Source organism: Camelus bactrianus, chromosome 7 (genome assembly GCF_048773025.1).
Source record: "Camelus bactrianus isolate YW-2024 breed Bactrian camel chromosome 7, ASM4877302v1, whole genome shotgun sequence".
NCBI classification, from domain to species: domain Eukaryota; kingdom Metazoa; phylum Chordata; class Mammalia; order Artiodactyla; family Camelidae; genus Camelus; species Camelus bactrianus.
The window spans coordinates 59,629,398-59,652,472 of NC_133545.1; the positions used below are offsets into that span (position 1 = coordinate 59,629,398).

A 23,075-nucleotide genomic window follows, 5' to 3' on the forward strand; every position below is an offset into this window, starting at 1 on the left:
GCACGGGAGGTCTCGGGTCAGCAGGTCCCCCGGCCACGCCAGCGCGCTCCTGACCCCAGTTGTTACTGACCCGAGCTGCTTCTAGGGGGCACGGGCCTGAAGCCTGATCCTATTAGGTTTCAAAGGCTCCGCCTCCCCGCGGGTGGGGAAGTCACCTTGACTTCCGTTTTGGAGACTGCCAGGGAGAGTTGGCCAGCGCGCCTGTGCTAAAAACTCCAGAGGACCTCCCCCCACCACCCCCACCTTTCTCATCCTTCTCCGCGCATCTGACAACACTTACATACCGGCCACAGCGTTTGAGAGGCTTCTTTTCAGAAATGACAAAACAGATTGTCCTGGGAGCTTGTAACTCTTGTGAAGTCCTACTTAAAAGGAATTCTGCGTAATGTGACTCATTCACTAACCCAGAGGAAAGGCAGCTCCGACAGCTTGACCTTTCCTCTTTCACCATTTTTTGAAACCTGGACACCATTTCAGTCTCTTTGGACTCCAACTTTTCTGGCAGAATACCATATTTAGTCCCAATCACTTGACTCATTGGAATTTATTGCTTTTAATTTTTAAGTTCACCAAGGTAGCCCTTTAATCAAGTCTATACAACTTCTTAGCTCATTTTAAGTGCAGTGAACTTAAATGTACCTAACATTTTAAACATTTGTCCTTAATCAAAACTCTGATAACCCTCAAGAGGAAAACATGGCCAACACATCATATTCCTATTTATTCAAGCAAACTAATCACATTTGCAATGGAAATTGTAAGCAGACAAATACATTTAAATGCTGTTCTGTGACTGAAGTTTCTTCAGTCTCCCCAAATCTGCAGGCTTCTCCCTGTTCCTAGACTATCTGGCCTAAGTGGCCTTTCTCTTTTCTGTAATTACTCTGAGTTCTCAGCCTAGGGAGTGTGCTCTGGGTGTGCATGTGCAAACACACATGTGTGTGTATATATATATATATATATATATATATATATATATATATATATATATATATATATACACATACACACACACACACACACATATATAACTGTAAAACTGTTGTAGGTAGATTCTCTGAGGATTACTGGAATTCATTTTTGGAACCGACATTAGCCCTTTCAAACATAATAGCCCTTGACCTTTTCTTTGCATTAAATTTGTTTGCAATCAGAGTAAAAGTCTTGGTATGAATTAGTTCTCTAAAGATAACTTCTTCCAGGAGAGTAGCTGGGAGTAGATACCCACAGTTGACTGTCATCTTTATATCTGTAGATGAATTAAATAATTTTACTTAATTTGGAGGTAAAGTAATCAAGGAGCCTAAATTGAGGAGTATGCACATAAATGGAGTTATAAGACTGATGAACTAGTGTAAAATAGAATCAGTGACATGGAAGCAGGTTTAACTTTTTGGTTGTATTTTTATTAAACTGTCACATCATATCAATGAGTGCAGTTGAATTTCAGCCAGCTAGTGAGAGTCAGGGAGAAATGAAACATTTCATTTTCACTCTTTGGGAACTTGTGTTTTTGGTTATTTATTCATTTAAACTTGCCTCTTTTTAGGATTTCTGATGGCTCTCGTCCTATATACATATATTTACAGTCCAAAAAGACATAACAAAATCAAGGCAGAGTAGATGAGGAAAACAGAATAAAGGGAAAGCAAGATGAAGCTAAGATTAAGCATAGTGGAAAATAAGGATGTATGTATTTGCTGGAGGTGATTGAATTTTCTAGCAGCCAAAGCAAAAAGGAAGGGATCAGTGAGGTCAGTTACTTGGAAGAGAGGTCTCCTTGTTCTGCTACATGAGGGCAGTTTCTCTCCATGTCCTTTTATGTGCGGTGAGCAAACTGCATTCAAAACTGCTCATGAACACAGATATATGTTTGTGGGTTCCATAAAGCCATTTCTTGTAACGTCTGTCATTGTAGCTCAAGGGCAGTGCAGTAAATGTAGTCTTAAAAGATCCCCAGATGAGCTGTGATGGTCCACCTTAGTCCTAGGTCCTTATTTATTTGTCTTTGAACTCTCCTTATGGGGTGATTCTGTCAGCTCCTAGGCAGTGCTGGGCAGCCTGAGTTAAAGACCGTGCTATTTGCTTTTTCCTGGAGCACAGATATTCCATGTTGCCCTGTTGAACACAGAGCCGTAGGCTTAACAGTCTTATCTGGCGGTAGGAATGACATCGTCTCTTTAACTGAGGATCCTGACTAGGAGAGAAGCCCACCTCAGTGGAGTGTCTGAGAAATTGGGTCCAGAATCTGAAACTCAACAGTTGTAGGTGAATTCCTGTAGTCACTATGGTGAATTATTTGAATATTTAAACAGATTTGATATTTTCTGGATGAATTTAGCCACACTTAGCAACTACTTGATCTCTTGACCATTTATTCTTTTTTTGTCTTTTATGTATTCAAATGTAACTGACTATTCCTGTCCCTCTTCCTTTAAATAGTATAAATAGGAAGACTGAGAATCTGGTCTTTGGTCTGCTTTTATTTTAATTTCTGCATGGAGATTACTGATGCAAGAGGTATTTGTTTTTTCCTGAAAAAACATTGATCTAAAACTTAGTATTTTGAGATGAACTCAAAAAGCTTCCATTCTCCTGCTGCCTGCTTTTGTAGGCATGATCCTTATGTGTTCCCTTGTTAAATGGTACATGATAAGTGTTATGCCTGTACTATTTGTGTTGTTTTCAGTGTTTCTTTAAAAAATTTCCAAACATTGTCCTACATGTATTAAAATGAAAATGAGTTTTAAAAATTATATTTTATATATCTCTACAAAAAATGCATTTTTAGAAAGGAGTAATAGAGAGGTTATCCTTGTCTTCCCCTCTGCCCCCTTTGGTTGTAGCTGGCATTCCCTCTTTGTCATTGGTTGAGTTTATACATTAAGAAGGATGAAATTAAACTAGGCAGACCTTTTCAAAGTTAGAGAATGCTCCCTTGAGTTCAGACATGAGAAATGTTCAGGTGTAAACAGGACATGGACCAATAACTTGAGTGAAATCAGCTCAGAACTAAAAGAAGAAAATTTGGAGACAAACTAAAGCATTAATAATAATGAAGATTTGGCCTGCAGGGCTGGTACTCTTAGTATTTCTCTTCCATTCTTGGCTTGAGTTGTTGCCATGATCATTGATTCATTTAGAATTGTGTGTATTGCGTTCTTCCAAATGCGACTATGCTAAAGATACGAACATGACCTGGACCTTTGGGCCTTCAAGAAGACCACAGCCATACCACAGGCTAAATCCTTTCCTGGAAGTGCCCCAACTAGGGTTAATGCCATCACAAGGGCTAGGAGGACATCAGGGAAGGAGCCAGTTTCTGAGGGAGTGAGGGGAGGGAATGTCTCAAGGGTAGTGCTATTTCAGCAGGATTGGATGGGGGAAGAGGAGGACCATTCCAGTGATAGGAAACAGCAAATGAAGGGCAGAGAAGTGCAGCACCTGCTGCATTTAGGGGATTGCAGGCAATAACATAAATAGCGTGGCTAACACTCAGTGAGTGTTTACTAGATGTGAGTTTCAGTTCTAAATGTTTTTCATTATTAACTAACTCACTTAATTCCTCTAACGGTCCTGTGAGTTATGTACCATCATTTCTGGTTTATAGATGAAGGCTGAGATGCCAAGAGGTGTGTAAGTGGCCTAGGATCTGATAATTAAAAGGTGAAGGGGCTGGGGTTCAAATGAGCCGGTCTGGATCCAGTCTGTGCTCCATACCTTCTCCACCATACTGTCTGCCTGGTAGTTTAGCACGGTGCAGAGGAGAGTTATGGGAGGGGGAAGATGGCTTGAGAGGGGAAACTAGAGGCCTCTCTTAAAGACTTTTATTTAAGTCTTGTAACTGTAAACTAGACTTTTTTTTGGACTCACACAGTGCTTACTGTGTGCCAGACATTCTCCCAAGTGCCTTACAAGTAACTCAGTTTTCATAATACCAAGAAGTAGGTGCGGTCTATTTTTGTCCTCGTTTTACAGGTGAGAAAACTGAGGTCCGGAGAGGTCAAGTAATTTCCTCAGGGTTGTACAGAGAATAATCAGTGCAGCCTGAATTTGAACCCTGTCAGTCTGTTCTCTTCACCCCTGCTCTGCCTATCTCGGCCTTAAAAAGGGCTCCATTTGCAGAGGTACAGGTGAGAATTCACATGCCATCAATTATGGGCACGTGTATTTCCTGATCATCCCAGTTCAGTAGTTTGTACCTGTAGAATGCTTTTTGTGCTTAGTGTATGCGTTGTTGTTAAGTGGCTTTCAAACTGTAGTGCACAGGCCAGAAGTTGTCGTATGCCTGTTCTTTTTTAAACAGCTTTATTGAGATAGATATAGTTCATAGGTCAGACAGTTCACTCATTTAAAGAGTACAAGTCAGTGGTTTTCATATTTAAGTTAAAGGTTTTGTATTTCAAGTTAAAGGTTTTCTCTCCCTATGGTTTAAAAACTGCTAGGTATTTGGTATCATAATAAAGCCGACCAGTTTTTGTGCTGGACAGGAAGGAAAGAAAGTTTGAATTGTTTTGATGCCATCATGATGGTGGTCAGTTCCTGTGGTTTCCCTGAGATTTGGATTTAGAATTTGTTAAACTGATGAAGCTGGATAGGCCTTGGGGTTTACATAACACAGTGGTCCTGATTCCTTCCCTCATCATCCTGTCCCTTTTTACCAGCTGAAGCAGTGGAGTCCTAGAAAAAATTGTAATTGGTCCAAGTTCCCATGAAACCCCTTTGCTTTTGGCCTTATTGTAGGCCAGGGGTTCTCAGCGCACAGTAGTCCTCCAGACAGGTGTAAAACGGCTGATGCCTGGGTCTCCTCCAGAGGTTCTGATTTAATTGGACTTGGCTGTGATGTGAGCCTCAGGGGTCTTTGAAATCTCCCAAGTGAATCAAATGTGCTTCTAAGATTGCCAGCCATGGCTGCAGGCTGTTTTCGTGCTCTTTGCTTCAGTTAATCCTCTGGGGGTCCTTCTGTGGAGTAAGGAGGGAGTGCAGTGAGAGAAACACAAAGCCTTAGCATGTCCATTCAGAAGAAGGATGCATAGGGGCCCTGCAAGTTCTCTTCTGTCTTGGCAGTTTCTTTTCAGCCTTTCTGCCCCTTGTCTCCTTGGTGCTTAGGCATCAAGCTCATACAGTTTTGTAATTATCCTAGAATATCGGTTTTATCACCAAATGAATTGAAAGGTCCTTTTGTCTCGTGGTTTTCTTTATCAGAGTAGGTGCTTTGAAGGGGGAAATGTTGCAAAGAGTAACGTAACCCTGGTCTCGCAGCCTCTTCCTTGGCTAACCTAGTTGGGTGCCCACGTGTTGTCAGTGTTCCCTAGTTAGGTGACAGGGCTTTGCAAGTGTTGTTCAGCAACAGAACACAGAAAATAGGGAGTGGGGAGAGGGAGGGGAAGGGTTCAAAGTCAGTGTGTAGGGTGAGAAAACCAGGGATCAGGTCTTCTTGGATATTGAGTTCTTTTATAAGATTGCTAGAGGACTCTGACTCCTTCTGCCCCTGTGACCTTCCGTTCGTTCTGTGACCTCTCTGCTTTTGTTGAATTCTTACAAGGAAGCATTCCTTCCTGTGTTCTCCATGGGCTGTGAGGATCAGGTCTGCTGCAAATAGTCCATTCCTACTCTTCCCTGCTCTGCATTTGCTGTTTCCTAAGTACCTATCCTTCCTGCACATTCCCTTGAATGTCTTTGGGTGGGTCTTGGATCTGAAGCATGTGTGAATCTGCAGATGGATTGCTTCTGCTTGGCAATAGGGAGGATGTGCCCTTGTTGCAGTGATGTAATTCCCTTAGCAAAGTACTTCATAGCAACTGAGCAAGCCCTTTTTTCATGGCCTGTTTAACCAGACCCTTTTGTTGGGTCAGATCAACCCCATGAATTGTGGCTGTGGTCTCTTAGCTCAGAATTATTCCCAGTGGCTGATTTGTAGAGGGGTGGTCCGGTTTGTTGGTTGGAAACGTTTATAAGAGAGTACTTGTGCTCACCATTTCCTTTGGCAATTTGCTGTGTAGCTGCGTGAGTGAAAATAGGCCTGGATGTTTCTTTTTGACTATAGGTGCTGACAACACAGCAAAGTTGGCAGTGTTGAAATTCTTAGCAATTCAACCTAAATAAACCACTCTATTTAATGGCTGTTATTAGGCTGGTAGCTTTGTCTTGATTTCCCATGTAGTCACAGTTTCCACGTGTTTTCCATGAAAACTGTTGACTTGATATGAGAGATATTTCAAGATAAACTTACTGTTTTCTGGTAAAATATCTTTTGCATAAGACATAAGACAGTAGTACAATTTGTAAGAAAATTGTATAAGTAAGTGTAGGGGAGGAAAATTTCCCACAACCCTGTAGGGTGCCTGGTTGGGTCTGAAAATTAAAATGACAAAGACAGACTAAGAAAAGAAAAGCATACAGATTTTATTGAATTTTTATGTGTGCATAAGAGCCTTTACAAGAGAATGAAAGTGACCGGAGCAGAAAGCTTTTACACCTTTTAGACAAAGGAAAATAAACTTGTAAAGAATTAACAAGACAAAGGAGTTTGGGCTAGGGATAGTAAATGGTGAAGAAATAACTAGGAAGCTATTTCTACCTAAGGGTGAGTTTAACAAGATTTGTGTGTGCAGATTTCTCGTCTTCAGCTTTTCCATCTTCGGTGATAAGAATGCCTTCCCTCCTTCTGGTCCAAGGAGGGCACCCTTTGCAGGGGAGTTTTATGACTGGTTTCAGGAAAGAAGGGTGCGGGAGGTGGGGGAGTTAGAATGACCTTTCTGCTCCTACTGTTTTCTCAAACTCCTTCAGGTTAAGATACCAAGCATGCCAAGGTACCATATTTGTGGGTAACATGTCCTGGAGCCCTGATTTGAACAGGCTTTTAGACCTAGGTGCATGTTTCTTAGTTTTTCTGAGTTAGGCATGATTTGCATTATGTCCGATCTCAGTCACAGGTGTAGTCTGAGCTGCAGAGGACCCCCGACTGCTCTGTTAGCACCACTTTTTCATGTGGGCAAAGGCTGTAAGAACTTCTTTTAGGAAAAAAAAAACCCCAGTAGGTCTAATTTAATGAAAGAGCCCTGGATTAGAAGGCAAGAGAACCTAGGTCTGCTGTTTCCACTGACAGAGAGAACGCAGACAAGTCTGACTTCTCGGGGGGGGGGGGGAGGGTGTTAGTATCCCCCTGGGGGAAACAGGGGCCATCACTGACATCTGTGATGAGCAAATGAAGTGTGTGAAAACACTTTGGGAATTCTTAGGAATGTCAAGAGATGTCTGTTGGAGACCTGGGACATTTCCACCTAACTGAAAACTAGGGGACATCAGCATTATTTGACCTACCTGAACAATTATCTGATTCTCTAAGTGGTCTTCTTGGAGCTTTGCTACTAAAAGTTTTTGGTCCAAAGACCAGCAGCATTGGCTTTACTTAGGAGCTTATAGGAATTACAGCATCCTTGGACTAATCCCAGGCCAAAGATTCCATTGCATCAGAATCTATATTTTAAATGGATCCCCCAAGGGATTGTATGTGCATTGAAGTTTGAAGAATATTAGCCTGGAACTCCTATTACTGTATAATTAAATGTAGCTGCCTTTCTGAGCTAAGAGTACAGCACCTTTTGATTTGATTATAAGTCAGCCCAACTTTTTGCAGAATTAAATACATAGTGATTAAAATCTAGGATAAATTTTAGGGTTCTTTGGGCTAATTTTGGTTCCACATTCGGGGCCAAGACATTATTTTGGAACATGTCTCTGAATTATTATTGAGAGAATGTATGATTCTTATATAAGGGTTGTCCTCCATTTCTTTACTACACACCATACTTAAAAGTTCCTGAAGATGAACTTACACCTTTTCTCTTTTTTGACATCCTCTCCTCATCCAGTGACCTTTGTTCTAAAACTGTTGTGCTGTCCTCCTTATTTCTGGCCTCACAGGACCCTGTGTGCCACTCCTTCCTTCCTGGAACACCTTCCATTGGCTTTCACGACGTGCCCTCTCCTGGTGGGCCCCTTACCTGTCATATTAGTCCTTTATTCTCTGTGGCCTGCTTCTTTTTGCCCTTGTGCTTTCTTCTGAAATGTTGGTGTTTCCCTGGCCTCTGCCCGAGATCCTCTTCCCTCTGGCGGGTGATGCTCCGTGTTCCTCCCAAGCCGGGCCAGCTCTCTCAGGTGCCAGCCTTGCATTTTTGGCTTCCTGTTGGAAAGCTCAACTTATCGGTCTCAAAGATATTCCAAACTTGGCTTGCTAGAATTAAATCCACCTTTTTGGTCACTCCTGACTTTCAGCTGCAGCTCAGCTTTCCTTTAGTAGTTTCTGGTTCGTTCACCAAGTACTTGTGTGGGCAGCCCGGAGAGACACCACTGGCAAGAAGTTGGATGCGGGCAAAGAGAGGGGTCATACCCTTCCCCTTCCCTGGAGCAGTGTGTCCTGTGCCCCCCCTTTATGTTCGGGTCGTCATTCCTTTCTTGCTCCAGCGTTGCCATAGCTCCAAGCTGGTGTTCCCTTTGGTCTCTTCCCAGCACCTTCCTCTCCGTTCTGCCCAGAACTGTCAAAGGAAGCTTCTAACATTGGCTCTTGTGGCCATGTTAAGAGCAGTCCTGTGTTCACAGGTATAGCACTTCACAGCTTTTAAAAAGTGTATTCAAGTGTGTTATTGATACCAACTGTATGCCGGCTTCTGTACTAAGTTCTGAGCTTCCTGAAATGAGTAAGCTGTTGGACTTGTTTTCAGGAACTCATAGTCTCTGGAGGTTAACTAGATAATATGCAGACCCAGGCTTCATTATTTGATCTTTACAATCATCTACAAGGTAGCAGGGAAGGTGTTGTAACCTCATTTCACAAAGAAACTGAAGGCTTAGAAAGTTTATACAAATAACCATAACAGCAGCTTACATTTAATTTAACACTTACCAAAGCCAGGTGGTGTTCTAGGCACTCTCTACATGAAGTAATTTAATCTTCACAACAATCCTGTGACATGTAAGTGTTGTTATTGTTTCCATCATATGGATGGGAAAACACATCTGTACAGAGTGGTTAGGTCTCTTGAGGCACAGAGAGGTTAAGTGACTTGCCCAAGGTCACACAGCTTACAAGCAGCAGGGCTGTGATTTGAACACAGGCAGCCTGGCTGCAGAGTCCACGCACATGCCCACTGTACTGCATTGCCCTCTTTAATTTACCTTGCTGCACGGTATGGCTTCATGTTGCCTACAGGATACAGTTCAATCTTCTTAGCCCGTTTATGCCTCCTTGGTCTCGGCTCTTGTCTAACTTTTCTAGTATTACCTCACGCTCTTTCTCATCTCATATCCTCCACAGTGGTTTGTAAGTGGGACATATCCAACCGCTGTTCACATTCCTTGCCATAGAGCCATGGCAACAGTGTAGCAGGAAGAAAAGGGAGCCTGTTTGTTTAATTTAGAGCTCAGTCAGAGACAGGAATGTTTCTTGTCATTCCTCTATATTGGTGGGCAGATTTTGTTTGTTTTTTTAGTTCTCTCCTTCAGTTTTAGGGAAAGGGATGTTAATTTTATCTCCTCATTCCTTGAAGCATCTATAAAGATGTTAAAATCCATGTCCTGAGTTTATAGTTTTTAGGGTTGGTTGGTTCTATTCAGGATTCACAGTCCACACATGGCATTTGGTTGATGTGTCTTTTAACTGCTGTGAATCTCTAGGTTTGACTGCCCGTCTTTTTTTTTTGTGTTTCCTTGCAGTTTATTTGATGAGCGAATTGGGTCATCTTTCCTGTAGTTTCCCACAATTTGAATTCTGCTGATTGCACCCCTTGGTATTCTTCTGTCCCCAGTGTTGCCTCACAATTGATAGTTAGATCTGGAAGCTTGATCAAGTTTAAGGTTTTATTTATTTTTATTCTTTGGTTTTGGCTAGAATGCTTCCTAGGTGGTTGCGGACTGCCTCTCTCAGGTTCCTGGGTACTCACATCAGGAGGCACATAATTCCCGGTTGTTTCCTATGTTGTTATGTTTGGTGAGTGGGTTTGGATGTTGCCTTCCTGGTCAACAGCTGTTTGCATAACGGTTTGTTTTAGTTGGCTAAGTTTTAATATTCACAATTGTTCTTTCTGTTGCATTGTGATTTTCATTCTTTAAACACACACACGTGTGCCTGTGTTCGCATACATATATACATGTATATACACATTTATGGTACAATGAGTGTATTACAACTGCAAAAAATAATGGCTGTTAAAATCAGTTGGATATTAATTAATAGGTTCAGAGTTTGTGTTTGGGATGATGAAATGGGTAGTGCTAATGGCTGTACAACACTGTGAATGTGCTCAGTGCCACTGAATTGTGCACTTAAAATGGTTAAAATGTTAAATTTTACATTTGTTTTACCACAGTAAAAACGAATCAATTGAAAATAGATTGTAACATACAGAATTTAAAAAGTCCTTTGTTCCATGACTATTATTACTCTCTCCCAAAAGAGTAAAAGTGAAATGGAGGTGGGGAGGTAAATCTCTTGTTTACTGAAAAATGCCAGCTAATAAAATAGAAGGTATGATACAATTAGAAAAAGAGAAAAGATTACTTGGCAACTTGCAGGTAATAATTGATTCAGGCAAGTGTCCTCAGTGGATGCTAAAACCCTTCTGTAAGAGATGATTGGAATTCCCGTTGTCTCACAGTATCTCCCTATCAATTACTCGCTGACTACAGAAGGGAAAAGGTACTGTTAGAACGAAGGACTAGCCTCAATCTGTGATCCAGTTTAACATCACCAGGAAGTGGGAGAAGCTGGCGTGGCGCACCCGCTGGTGTGATGTGATGGGATGTATACATGACCTCTGGGCAATTCTTCCCGAACTGTTGAATTTGAATCTTAATTATGAGGAAGCAATCAGGGGCATCCAGAAAGTAGGACACTCTGTCAGACCTCTGGTCCGACTTTGAGAAAGTCAGTGTTACTCATGTGTGAAAAGGCTGGGTGAAAGAAGGCTCCCAAAGAGGTAGAACCAAGTGCAGTGCTTGAACCTGGGTCCTAAATAAATAAATAAAAGGACGGCCCAGTTAGAGCAACTTGAATAAGGCATTTATATTAAGTGATGCTGTGTTAGCTGGCTCGGACTGCCGTAACAAAGCACCGCAGACTGAGCGGTGTCAACAACAGACATTTATTTTCTCGCAGCTCTGGAGGCTGGAAGTCCAAGAGCAAGGTGTTGACGGGGTTGGCTTCTTACGAGGCCTCGCTCCTTGGCTGATAGATGGCTTCTGTTATCCTTATGTCTTGGCGTGGCCTTCCCGCTGTGTCTCTGTCCTAATTTCCTCTTCTTATAGGGACACTAGTCTTCATGAGTAAGCGTCCACCTTAATCACATCATTTTACTGTAATTACCACTTTATTCTATCTACAAATACAGGCATATTCTGAGATACTGGGGTTTCGGGCTTCAGCATATGAATTTGGGAGGGTCCCCAGTTCAGCCCATAACAGATAGTGAATCATTTTTGAATTGTCTGGTGTGAGATAGTGATACTGAGGTTCTTAAGGAAAACAGTCCTTTGTTTCTTATTTTTTATGCTTCCTACTAGATTTTAAACTCCTGAGGACAGGGACCTCCTGTAGACAACAGATGTCCCACAGAATACCTGTGACGTAACGTTCAGACAGCGTTCGCTGAATCGTTCATTTACTTGACTGCCACCCACGGCGGAGTGAACGGGGGAAGGAGGTTTTCTGCTGCATGTGTGTGGTTTGTTGGAAGCTTTTATCTTTTCCTAATAAACCATTTTCACAATCCCCTCCACCACTCACCAAAATGAAAAATAATAATTGGGAAATAATAGGGAAGGTGTGCTTGAGTAATCTCCAGGAGGGCACACAGTGGAGAATCATGGCTGTGGAATAAACTTCCATGGCGACCAGAGAGGCTGCTTCAAAAGGATGCTCCTGGAGAAACGTGCTCCCTTTTGACTAAGAAGGTCTGGCTGCATCATCGGGAAGCATTCCCAGCACGTCCAAACGGGATGTCTGTTGCTGCTGTTTCAGACTAGCTGGTCCCAAGAGCATCCTGGCTCCTCCAGGTGGCTTGAAAGGAAAGGCTGGTGACCTATCAGGCCTCGTCTCTGACTCTGCCCGGCCTGCAGGGAAGGGCTTCCATGCCTTGTAAGCCTGGGCACACTTACTTTATCACAGTCACCTCTGCATTTGAGGCTTCTACTTCCTTCCCCCTGTGAACTGTGCCAGAAGTAAAAGCTCAGCCCCTGGTTCTCTTCCTTTGGTGTTTCTGGGAGATTCTGTTACCCTGCTTTTGGTGTCCACCAGCAGTTTGAGAAGAGCCTGGTCTTGACCTTTGCCCAGTTTTCCATTAGATTGTTTACCTTTTCACATTGATTTGTTCTAAGAGCCCTTTTAAATTAAGAACCTTGGCCCTTTGTCCTGTGACACATTATTTATTTATTTGTTGCCGTTGTTTAATGTTTAGCTGGTTCATGCACACTTCTGATTTTTAAAAAAATTTTCATGTTACATGTTTATTAATCTTCGCCTGGATGCCTTCTGTGTTATGTGCATCCTGGGTTGTCTGTCATATTTAAACCTGGCTTCCCCACTAAGTATTACGTGAGAAACTATTCCCATCTGATGTCAGATGAAAGGTAGGGAACCGGTTTAGTTTTTGTTGTTCAATCGCAGGAGGTCATGAACCTTCACTAGTGCCGCATCATCGGCTGGCAGGACCCGCTGCCAGCCCAGTCCAGCTTCTCTGCTGGTTCAGATTCTTAGGAGGAAATCTGATTAGTTCAGAAAGCCAAGAGAGCCTTCCGTTAGGGCTCAGCTGTCTGCTGATGTCTCAGTCAGCTGGGCCGCTGTGAATATGGAGAGGATGCCAGTAACCCGGGAGCAAGGCGCTGCTAGGTGCTGTCCCAGGTTGTGCTACTTTCGTTCAGTTCTTATTCTTTCTGTCTAACGGATGAGAAAACAGGAAGTCATGTTGCTGATTAGCAATAGAGTCAGAATGTAAACATCCAGTTGCAAAGCCCATAAAATAGGTGCAAATAGTATTCTATGAAGGAAATCTGGTTGCAGAATCTGGAAAATCTTCCGGGAGAAATTAGCATCTGACTTTACTCCTTGAAAACATAACAGCATTTTAAAAACTTCTCCTTATGGAAATTTTCCATAGAAAATTAGAAGAGTGTAACAAACACCCATGTCCCTTCCTGGCTAGTTTCAGTAATTATGAATTTATAGCCAATCTTGCTTAATGTATACTGCACCCTCTCTTGTCCTCCCTTCCCCCCAATTTTTTCAAGGCAAATCCTGCAAATTGGATCATTATATCTCTATAACAGATTTTTAAGATGCACAAGCAAAATATTGTCATGCATGTCTACAAAAATTTCAGTGGTTCTTCAATATAATCAAATATCTATTCTGTACACATTTTGCACATTCCTCTTATTGCCCTATGATTTTTAAAATAGTTTTTTGAGTTGTCATCTAAATAAGGCCCAGGCATTGCAATGGGTTGATGTGTCTTAATTTTCTTTTAATCTCTAGGTTTTCTTGGTTTCTTAATCTTGTGTCTGTCTCTTTCTCTCTGAAAGCCAGTATAACCTAATGATTGAAATCATGGACTGTGTTCAAATTATGGCTCTGGGCAAGTTGCTCTATCTCTCATCTATAAAAGGGTCATGGTTGTTTTTACTTCCTGGGCTATTTGGAGGGCCAGTGTGCTAATGTTTGTAAAGCTTGGAGCTGGGCCTGGGATACAGTAAGCTTTAAAGAAGTGTGAGCATCTGGGTGAGTTTGGAACCAGAGAAATTGCTCAAAGTCGTGTTTAAAGTCTGAGGGCTTTGGGGATGGAGGCAGGGGAGGGCTCACTCCAGTGAAATTGTGCACAGTCTTTGGGATGAGGATCCTAACTGTGCAGAGGGCTCCTGTTCTTTTTCTTTTAACTTCTTTCTGGGCTCTTGACTGTTCCTCAATTATATGATGTTGATGTGCAGCAGGTAAGGTATTATTTAGTGAAGGCAACTTTCTATTGTCCTTTGATTTGCTGCTTTCTCTTCCTCTGCATTTATTAAGTTACTATTCTCTCTCAGAAGCCATTTTAACTTTCTGTGGCATTATCTGGGCTCCAGCAACTTGTGATCGCCTAAGTAGAACCTTTCAGCACTTTATAAATATGTCATATACTTTTTATATTCCTTTGTTCCCCATCAGGAACACACATCCCAGTCTTCAGAACAGCACAATCAGTTTTTATTCATTTAAGGAGCAGTAGTAATTTGACGCCTGCTAATATGTAACAAATTATATTGGGAGTGGTAATTACAATTGCAGCTGGTTCCTAATTATACTGTAACCTTGATTCTTTGGAAAAAAACTGAGACTGAGTTCAGCATATAATACTGAGAAGAATATTCTGCATTAGGCAAGTCTGCCTTCCACTGAACTACAGGTATTTATGTACCATAATGCCAAGTCCAAAAGACTTTATTTCAGATTGCTTTCAGCTATGGTGGTGTCCCCTAGCACCATTCAAAGGATGGTGTAAAGTCCCCATCTTTGTTTGCCAACTTATTGGCATATCCTGCAGGTATTATAATTAGTGTGAAGACGATCTGGACTCTGGGGTTATTTTTGGCTCTGTGATTTACTACGACTCGTTTAAGACTCGGTATCTTAGACGCCGCAGCTTCCTCATCGGGAGAATGGGGATATTAAAGACCCTTCACCTCAGATAGTTTTAGTGATGTTTAAATGAGATCAGGCATAAAGCCTTTAGTACCAACATAAAACCTTTAGCCTAGCATAGAATTAAGGCCCCAGTGAAAGTAGGCTGGGCAGTGTTAATTGCTGTAATCAATAATAAAGGACTCCAGCCCTAAAACTACCTCTGCCACGCCTGACTCCAGCAGAGTTAGTTCTGCCACCACTCTAACTTACGATACTGCTCATCATCACACACTTTGTACCAACCCCTTGCTGGTAAGCCTGTCATTCCCCTCACCCCCTCCCGTGGGGCAGTTTCTCTGGTGATTTGGCGTTGTTCCCTCAGCGCCTGGCGCAGGGCCCGGCTCAGGCTTCCGATAGGCGTTGCGTGAGTGAGCAAGTGTAACAGCATCTAAGGCAGTGGTTCTCAGCCAGGGGCGGGGTAGTTCTGCCCCCAGGGGATATGGGGCAGTGTCTGTAGACATTGTTGGTTGTCCCATCTGGGAGAAGGGGTTGCTCCTGGCATCTAATAATTAGAGGCCAGGGGTGTTGCTAAACATCCTACAAGGCACCAGACAGCCCTCTTGGACAAAGAATTATCTGACCCAAAACATCAGTAGGGGCAAAGTTAAGAAACCCTAGCCTAAGGCAACTTGACTGCCTTAGGTTTTGGCCTGTGGGAAAGGTGTAGGGCTTGGGGCAGATTAACCTGCTTGACCGCCAGGTTTCTTAACTATACCGGGAATCGAATCCAGCCTACTAAAGGATTCTCTGAAAAGAAAGGGAGATTATACAGGTGTGTGCCTGCCTGATCAGATTCGTCTCGATGGTCCTGGCTATCCAGGACCTTTTAATTTTTAAAAAATAGACTTTATTATTATTTTTTGAGTGGTTTGAGGTTTATAGCAAAATTGAAGGAAAGGTTCAGAGATTTCCCATAAACTACCCACCCCTACACAGATGCATAACCTCCACCGTTACCATCATCCCCATCACAGTGGTACGTTTGTTACCGTTGATTAGCTTACATGGACATAATTACCCTGAAGTACCCCAGGTCATAATTACCCAAAGTCCATGGTTTACATTAAAGTTGACTGTTGGCATTGATCATTCTATGAATTTTATAGTGATGTGTGTCTGTCATTACAGTATCATATAGAGTCTTTTCACTGCTCTAAAAATCCTCTGTGCCCTGCCTGTTTTCCTCTCATATTCCCAACCTACTAATGTTTTTTACTGTCTCCATAGTTTTCCCTTTTCCAGAATGTCATACAGTTGGAATCCTACAGTATGTGGCCTTTTCAGACTGACTTCTTTCACTTATAAACATGCATTTAAGTTTCCTTCATGTCTTTTCATGGCTTGTTAGCTCATTTTTTAGTGCTAAGTAATATTCCACTGTCTGGATGTACCACAGTGTATCCATTCACTGACTAAAAGACATCTTGGTTGCTTCCAACTTTTGATAGTTATGAATAGAGCTGCTGTAAACATCCATCCATCCTGGTTTTTGTGTGGACGTAGTTTTCAACCCCTTTGGGTAAACACTGAGGGGCATGAATGTGGATCGTATGGTAAAAGTATGTTTAGTTTTGTAAGAAACCTCCAATCAGTCTTCCAAAGTGGCTCTACCACTTTGCGTTTCCCTCAGCAAACAATGAGAATTCCTGTTGCTGAACATCCTCACCAGCATTTAGTGTTCCAGAGGTTGGCCATTCTTATAGGTATGTAGTGGTATCTTGTTTTAGTTTGCATTTTCCTGATGACAGATAATGTGGAGCATCTTTTCATATGCTTATTTGCTATCTATACATCTTTGGCGAGGTGTCTGATGTCTTTGGCCCATATTTTAATCTTAATTGGGCAGGTTGTTTTCTTACTTTTGAGTTCTTTGTGTTTTTTGGATAAGTCTTTTATTGGCTCTTCTTTTGCAAATACTTTATCCCAGTGTTTGGCTTATCTTTACATTCTCTTGATGATGTCTTTCCCAGAGCAGAAATTTCTGTTTTAATGATGTCCAGCTAGATCATGGCTTTGGTGTTATATCTAAAAAATGATCACCAAACCACAAAGCCATCTAAGTTTTCTCCTATGTTAGAAGAGTTTTCCATTTAGGTCTGTGATCCATTTTGAGCTAATTTTTGTTAACAGTGTAAGGTCTGTGTCTAGAATCATTTTTTTGCATGTAAATGTACCATTTCAGCACCATTTGTCAAAGAGACTGTCTTTGAATCGTTGTCAAAGATCAGTTGGCTATATTTATGTAGGTCTATTTCTAGGCTTTGTATTGTGTTAGATTGAGGATTATTATATCTTCTTGGAGAATTGACCCCCTTGTCATTATATATTGCCCCTCTTTATCCCTGATACCTTTCCTTGCTTTAACATGGGTTATGTCTGAAATTAATATAGCTACTCTGTTTTCTTTTGATTGGTGTTGAGCACAGTATATCTTTCTCCATTCACTTACTTTTAATCTGTATGTGTCTGTATATTTAAAGTGGGTTTTTTGTAGATAGTCTTATTTTTTAATGCATTCTGACAATCTATCTTTTAATTAATTGGTGCATTTAGACCATTGATGTTTAAAGTGATTTTGTTTATCCTGCTTGGTGTTTTCTGATCTTCATGGATCTGTGGTTTGGTGTCTGACACTGATTTGGGGGAAACTCTGAATTACTGTTATTTCAAATATTCCTTCTGGTCCTTTCTTCTCCTTCTGGGATTCCCATTACATTTATATTACATCTTTTGTAGTTGTCCCACAGTCTTGGATATTCTGTTCTGGCTTTTTTTTTTTTTTTTTTTCCAGTCTTTTTTTTTTTTTCCTTTTTGCTTTTCAGTTTTGAAAATTTCTACTGAATTATCAAGCTCAGAGATTTTCTCCTCAGTTGCTTCAAGTCTGCTAATAAGCCTGTCAAAGGCATTCTTCGTTACTGTTACAGTGTTTTTGATCTCTAGCATTTCTTTTTAGTTCTTTCTTAAATTTTCCTTTTTTCTGCTTACATTGCAGATCTGTTCTTGCACCTTATCCATCAGAGCCCTTAGCATATTAATCATGGTTGTTTTAAATTCCTAGCCTGATAATCTCAACACTCCTGCCATATTTGAGTCTGGTTTTGATGCTTGCTCTGTCTCTTCAAATTGTGTTCTGTTTTGTTTGCCTTTTAGTATTCTTTGTAGTTTTTTTCTTGATAGCCAGGATAGGCTATGATCATAATGTACTGGATAGAAGGAACTGCTGTGAACAGTCCTTTGGTAATGTGGTATGGTGTAGAGCGTGAGGAAGTGTTCTGTAGTCCTATGTCAAGGTCTCAGTCCATAGAGAGCCCGGGTCCCTGGGCAGTGTACTTCACAAGTGTTTCTCAATTGTTTCTTCCCCTTAGGTGGGAGAGGTTGGCTAGAGGTGGCTGGAGCTGGGTGTTTGCCTTCCTTCTGGGCATCTGGCTCTGATCATACCCCAGCAGGTTAGGCTCTTATTAAATAATTTCTCTGGAAGGCAGACCTTGTTATAAAGAACAGACTGCTCCGATGCATTTCAGCATGGTTCCTTTTCCTCTCCTCCTGCTGGAAGTGCAAGGTGATTTTTCTCTGATAGTCACTGAGAACCAAGTTGATTTCTAGGAGGTAAAATTCAAAACAGTGTGGGGAGTACCCTATGTCTTGGTTCCCCTAAGGTTTCTTTAAGTTCTTGTCTTGTCCATATTGAGCCTTCAGCAATTGGTCACACACATTGGTCCCTACAGAGGTTTCAACTAATGGGTTTCAGCTCTTGTGATTCTCTGGTTCTGCCTTTTTGTCCCTCCATTTTTGGGTTTGCAGTGGTTTACTTGGTGACCTCACTTTTCTGACTGATCTCAGGAGAGTGGTTGATTTTTCAGTTTTTTAACTTTTCACCTTTGGTTAGGACAGAGTGGCAACTTCTAAGCTCCTTACACTGAACTGAAAGCCAGGAGTCACCGTCATCTCTTGACTACCTTTCCTACAATGGAGAGAATCCCTACATTACAAGACCTGCCTGCCAGAATGTGTGAGTCAGAACTCAGTTTCTGTCTTTCTTTGCAGCCAGGGCACAAGCGCATGATCTTGTTCTGCCAATTAGATGCTCATGTGTGACTTAGATTTGGAAGAGGCAACACGAGGAAGCAGCTCATGTGTGAAGTTTCCTACCAGGCAGCCCAGGCAGCCCAGGCAGCCTGCTTCTGTTGTGGGTTCTGAGGTAGATTTCTCAGCAGGTGCTTCTGGGATAGTTTCGGGCATCACTGGTGGAGCCTTAGCTCAAGGTGATTCTCCAGGCTTCCTGACAAGACTGTGATCATCAGATAGAATTTTAACTGTTTTTCTTCTTAGCCTGTCATCGTTTGTTGTTTATTTCTAAGCTGAGTACATGGTGGTCTTCTATTCATATTTTGGATTAGAAATACCATATTCCTGGGTTCTCAGCTTACATTTTTTAAGAGTAGCTGTTAATCATTACCAACATATATCAATTTAGGATTCACCGAGCACTTTTTCTTCATTCTGATTGGTCCTTAAGATAACTTTGTGAACTAGATAATTTTGTCATTTTGCCCCGTTTATAGATGGGGAAACTAAAACTTGGAGATGTTAACTGACTTGTCCAAGGTCACCTATTTAGCACTACGCTGGGACCCAAATCTTTTTTTCTGTTGTTTTTTTCCTTCCCATTTTTAAAAAAATTGAAGTATAATTGATTTACAATGTTGTGTTAGTTCCTGGTGTACAGCATAGTGATTCATTATACATATATACATACGGATTCTCGTTCATATTCTTTTCCATTACAAGTTAGAAGCCATTGAATGTAGTTCCCTGTGCTATACAGTGGAACCTTGTTGTTTATCTGTTCTGTACAAAGTGGTTTGTATCTGCCAATCCCAAACACCGGGACCCAAATCTTGACTCGAAACCTGGTGATGTTTGCTTGCGGCAGGATGAGCAAGCATCTCTGTCTCCGTAAGGAGCTGAAAATACAAACAGAAAAATGTCTATTTCAGAAAAGACTCGCACTGTCTCTTGTCAAACTTTTAGTCTTGGGAACATTTACTGGAATGTTAGCTTTAGCTTAATAACAATAATAATAAAATCTAAAATTAGAGGGCTCAATGTTATTTTGGCATAACCCACAGCTGAAACACCACCATTCATTTCTTAACTGTTGTACTCTGCTGCTTCATAGAGAATTTTAATGGCAGTGGATTTGTCATTGTTTAATGTTTGTCTACAATAGTGCAGTTAAATCTGGCATACTTCACAAGCTGCTGAATGCTTCTGATAAATATCTCCAGCACCCCTGAAATGACCCACTTGTGTAATTACCCAGTGGGTTAACGTTTGTGGTGTCTGCTACTTTGTAAGTCAGTTGTTGAGTGATAGGAACTTTTGAGGGTTGACTACATAGAAAGGTTGTGGTTTGAAGAATGCGTAACATGGCATCTTGTCTGTGTGCTCATGTACATTTTGGTAACTTTTTTTTAATAATTACTGCTCTTCATATATTAGAACTTACAGAAACTGTAAGCTGAGGAATGAATGACTCAGTGAATTTAAAGAAAAATTATTTTTCTTAAATGTGATGAGACACCTCTTTTTTCCTTCATGGTAACTGTGGTTCTGGGGAATTTCCAACTTTCTTTTACAATTACTGATTGTATCAGTCAAGGTTCACTTGCATAGAGTAGAATCCACTGTAGCTGGTTCCAGCAGAGGCAAATTTATTGCAGGATGTTAAATGGCTTACAGAACTTGTTGGGAAGGTGAAGAACAGACATCAAGTGGAGCTCTCAGGAATGACTTTCAGGGCCTTCCAGCAGAGCAGGCCACCAGGGGAGCATCTGCCTGCCTTTTGTACACTCCTGAAACTGCCTGCCAAATGAGAAGTGTTTTAGAGCCATGCTGCCACTGGCCTGGGCAAGAGGAAAGTCAGACGCTTCCAACTGCCACAGGACACTCTCCGTGCCGTGGGAACATCAGACACTTCGAAGAATGATACTTGCTGACAGAAACAACAGAAGCGCAGCCCCCAACCTCCGAATCTTTGCATTCTCAAAACTTTGCCTTCCAAATCTCAGCTTCATCTGATTGACAGCACCTAAGCCACACACCTGCAAGGGCGTCTGGGAAATGCAGCTCTAACCTTCCAGTCTCTGCAGGATAGGAAGATCCGTGGGAAGAAGGTTGAGCCCCAGCTTCCAGATTATTGGGTCACAGTAGTGCTTTCCCCTCAAATCCAGGTCCACCTACTGCAGATACTTACTCAGACCGTGCAGGACCATTTCTCCTTTCATTTGCTTCTCACTACATGCCTACACGTTTGCATGTGCTTACCCACAGACAGTAGCCTGCTTTTGATGAGCTGCTGCTTCTGTTTATTTCATATTTAGAGTAAATAATTACTTCATGGCAGAAGAATTTTCAGTGAAAGTCTGTGCTTGTCTTGACTTTCAAACCTTTCAGATTTGGGTGGGTGATGGGGGAAGTATTGCTGAGTGAAGGCTGTGCTGTGCCATTGGTGAAGTAGCAACTGAGCGTTAGCGTCCTGGGTTCTAACCCAGTGGTTCTCAACCTGGCCAGTCGTAAACTCGTGATGAAGCTTTAAAAGTACCTTATCTAGAGATGCTAATTCAGTTGACCTTTGTAGTCTAATTTGATAAGGCTGGACACTGATAAAACCAAAAAGTCCCTTAGGTGAGGTGAATATGCAGTTTGGGCGAGAACCTCGGTCCTAATCAGACAGAATTGAACATTAGCCACAGCTGTGGTTCTTTAAATGCATCAAAATCACCTGGAGAATTTGTTAAACCCCAGATTGATGGGTCCCACCCCCAGAGTTTCTGATTGGTAGGTTTGGGGGAGGGTGGGAGAATTGCATTTCCATTGGTCTAAAAGGAGCTACGTATTTTCATTGTAAAGACTTCTACTCACCTGCGCGACTTTCTTTAACGAACTTTTCAGATCTCCTACTTAGTTTCTGATCTTTGCCAGAGCTGGGGATGTGGCAGAGTAAGACGCCTGCAAGGAGGTCATGGTCTTACATCTCTCGAGCTTCCCAATGTAAGAGGAGAGCTTTTCTTTACATTTTCTTCTTCCTGTTGGTATCCCTCATTTTATGTAGGTTATGAGTGTTCCCTTCCACCACCCTCTGTTAGACCTAGCCACTATTTTGAGTGCACAGCTCTGTACCACTGCAGTTTGTTCAAGTATTGAGCGTACAACTTTGCCTTGGTTCTAGTGTAAGAAAGCCAGTTTTAAAAATATTCCTGCTTGTAGAAAAACCTTTCCCGGTATCCTCCTTTTGGCTGCTGGAACTCAAGTTAAAATGAGAGTGAATTTATTTGCGCTGAAAGGTATCTTTCAGGTTCTTCTTGCCGTGCTGCCCACTAGCCCTTTTTAAAAACTAGTCATTGAAGTTGTCTTATTGTTGGCTGTTTTTTTTTTTTTTTTAAATATCTAGGATGTACCTAGCTAATATATATGTTTTGCAAATACTTTTGATAACCTATTTAAACCATATATAATGTTTGTTTTGTCAAAAATTTTCTGTGGAACATAGATTTATGGAATTGATCTGAAATTTCTATATTGTCGTTAAATAAAGGTAAACTCCTAGTTTAGGGGGGAAAAGGTATAATGTGTAGTTTTTCCAGTTCTTACCCCTCCCTCTCTCCCTTAAGCTGCATTTGATGTGAATGTTAGCTGCTTGTGTGTAAAAATCTCTGCTACATTGAGTTAAATAGCAAATAGTAATATTTCACAGTCATCTACCAAGAACTGTTTTTTGTTTTTTGTTTTGGTGATTGACTCCCAGACTATGTTTGAAAATTACTTTATTTAAAACTCTTGATATAAAAATTTTGTTTTACTGGTAGCCTCTATTTTTATAAACGCAAATTCAGAAGAGTAATGATAAAGCAAATCAAGCAATTAGATTGGAAGAAAAGTGGCTGTAAATATCTACATGCTATTATTATATGAGAGCTGTGTATTTATGTATAAAACAATGAAAATCAGCCTTCTGGAAAAACTCAAGTTTGATGAATCTTCTGAAGCCCAGTCAATTAAGGCTTGTCAGGTGATGCAGCGTGTGCTTGTTGAGCAGCTGTTCTGAGTTAGCTTCAAAAGGGAGGCTGCAGTTCTTGGCTCCCTTTTTGCAGCTCAGAGAGCTTGCTGGATTTTGGTTTTGCCACCAGGTAGACTCCACCCGAGTCACCTTCAGAACACCGGCACTTCTAACTGTAACTGAAGATTGTCTTCAGTAAAGCTGTGCAGGTGTTCTTCCTTCATCAAAACAAGAAGATAGGAATGGGAGGTAGAAGTAGAAATGGGAATTCTGAATAGCCTTCCTGCACTGGGAAACTAAATGGAA

The 23,075-nt window shown here is 41.5% G+C and overlaps 1 protein-coding gene across 2 annotated transcripts in view; it reads left to right on the forward strand.

Moving 5' to 3' along the window:
- SLC25A13 (solute carrier family 25 member 13) overlaps positions 1 to 23,075 on the forward strand; it is a 179,820-nt gene that overhangs the window by 507 nt on the left and 156,238 nt on the right. The window lies entirely within an intron of this gene.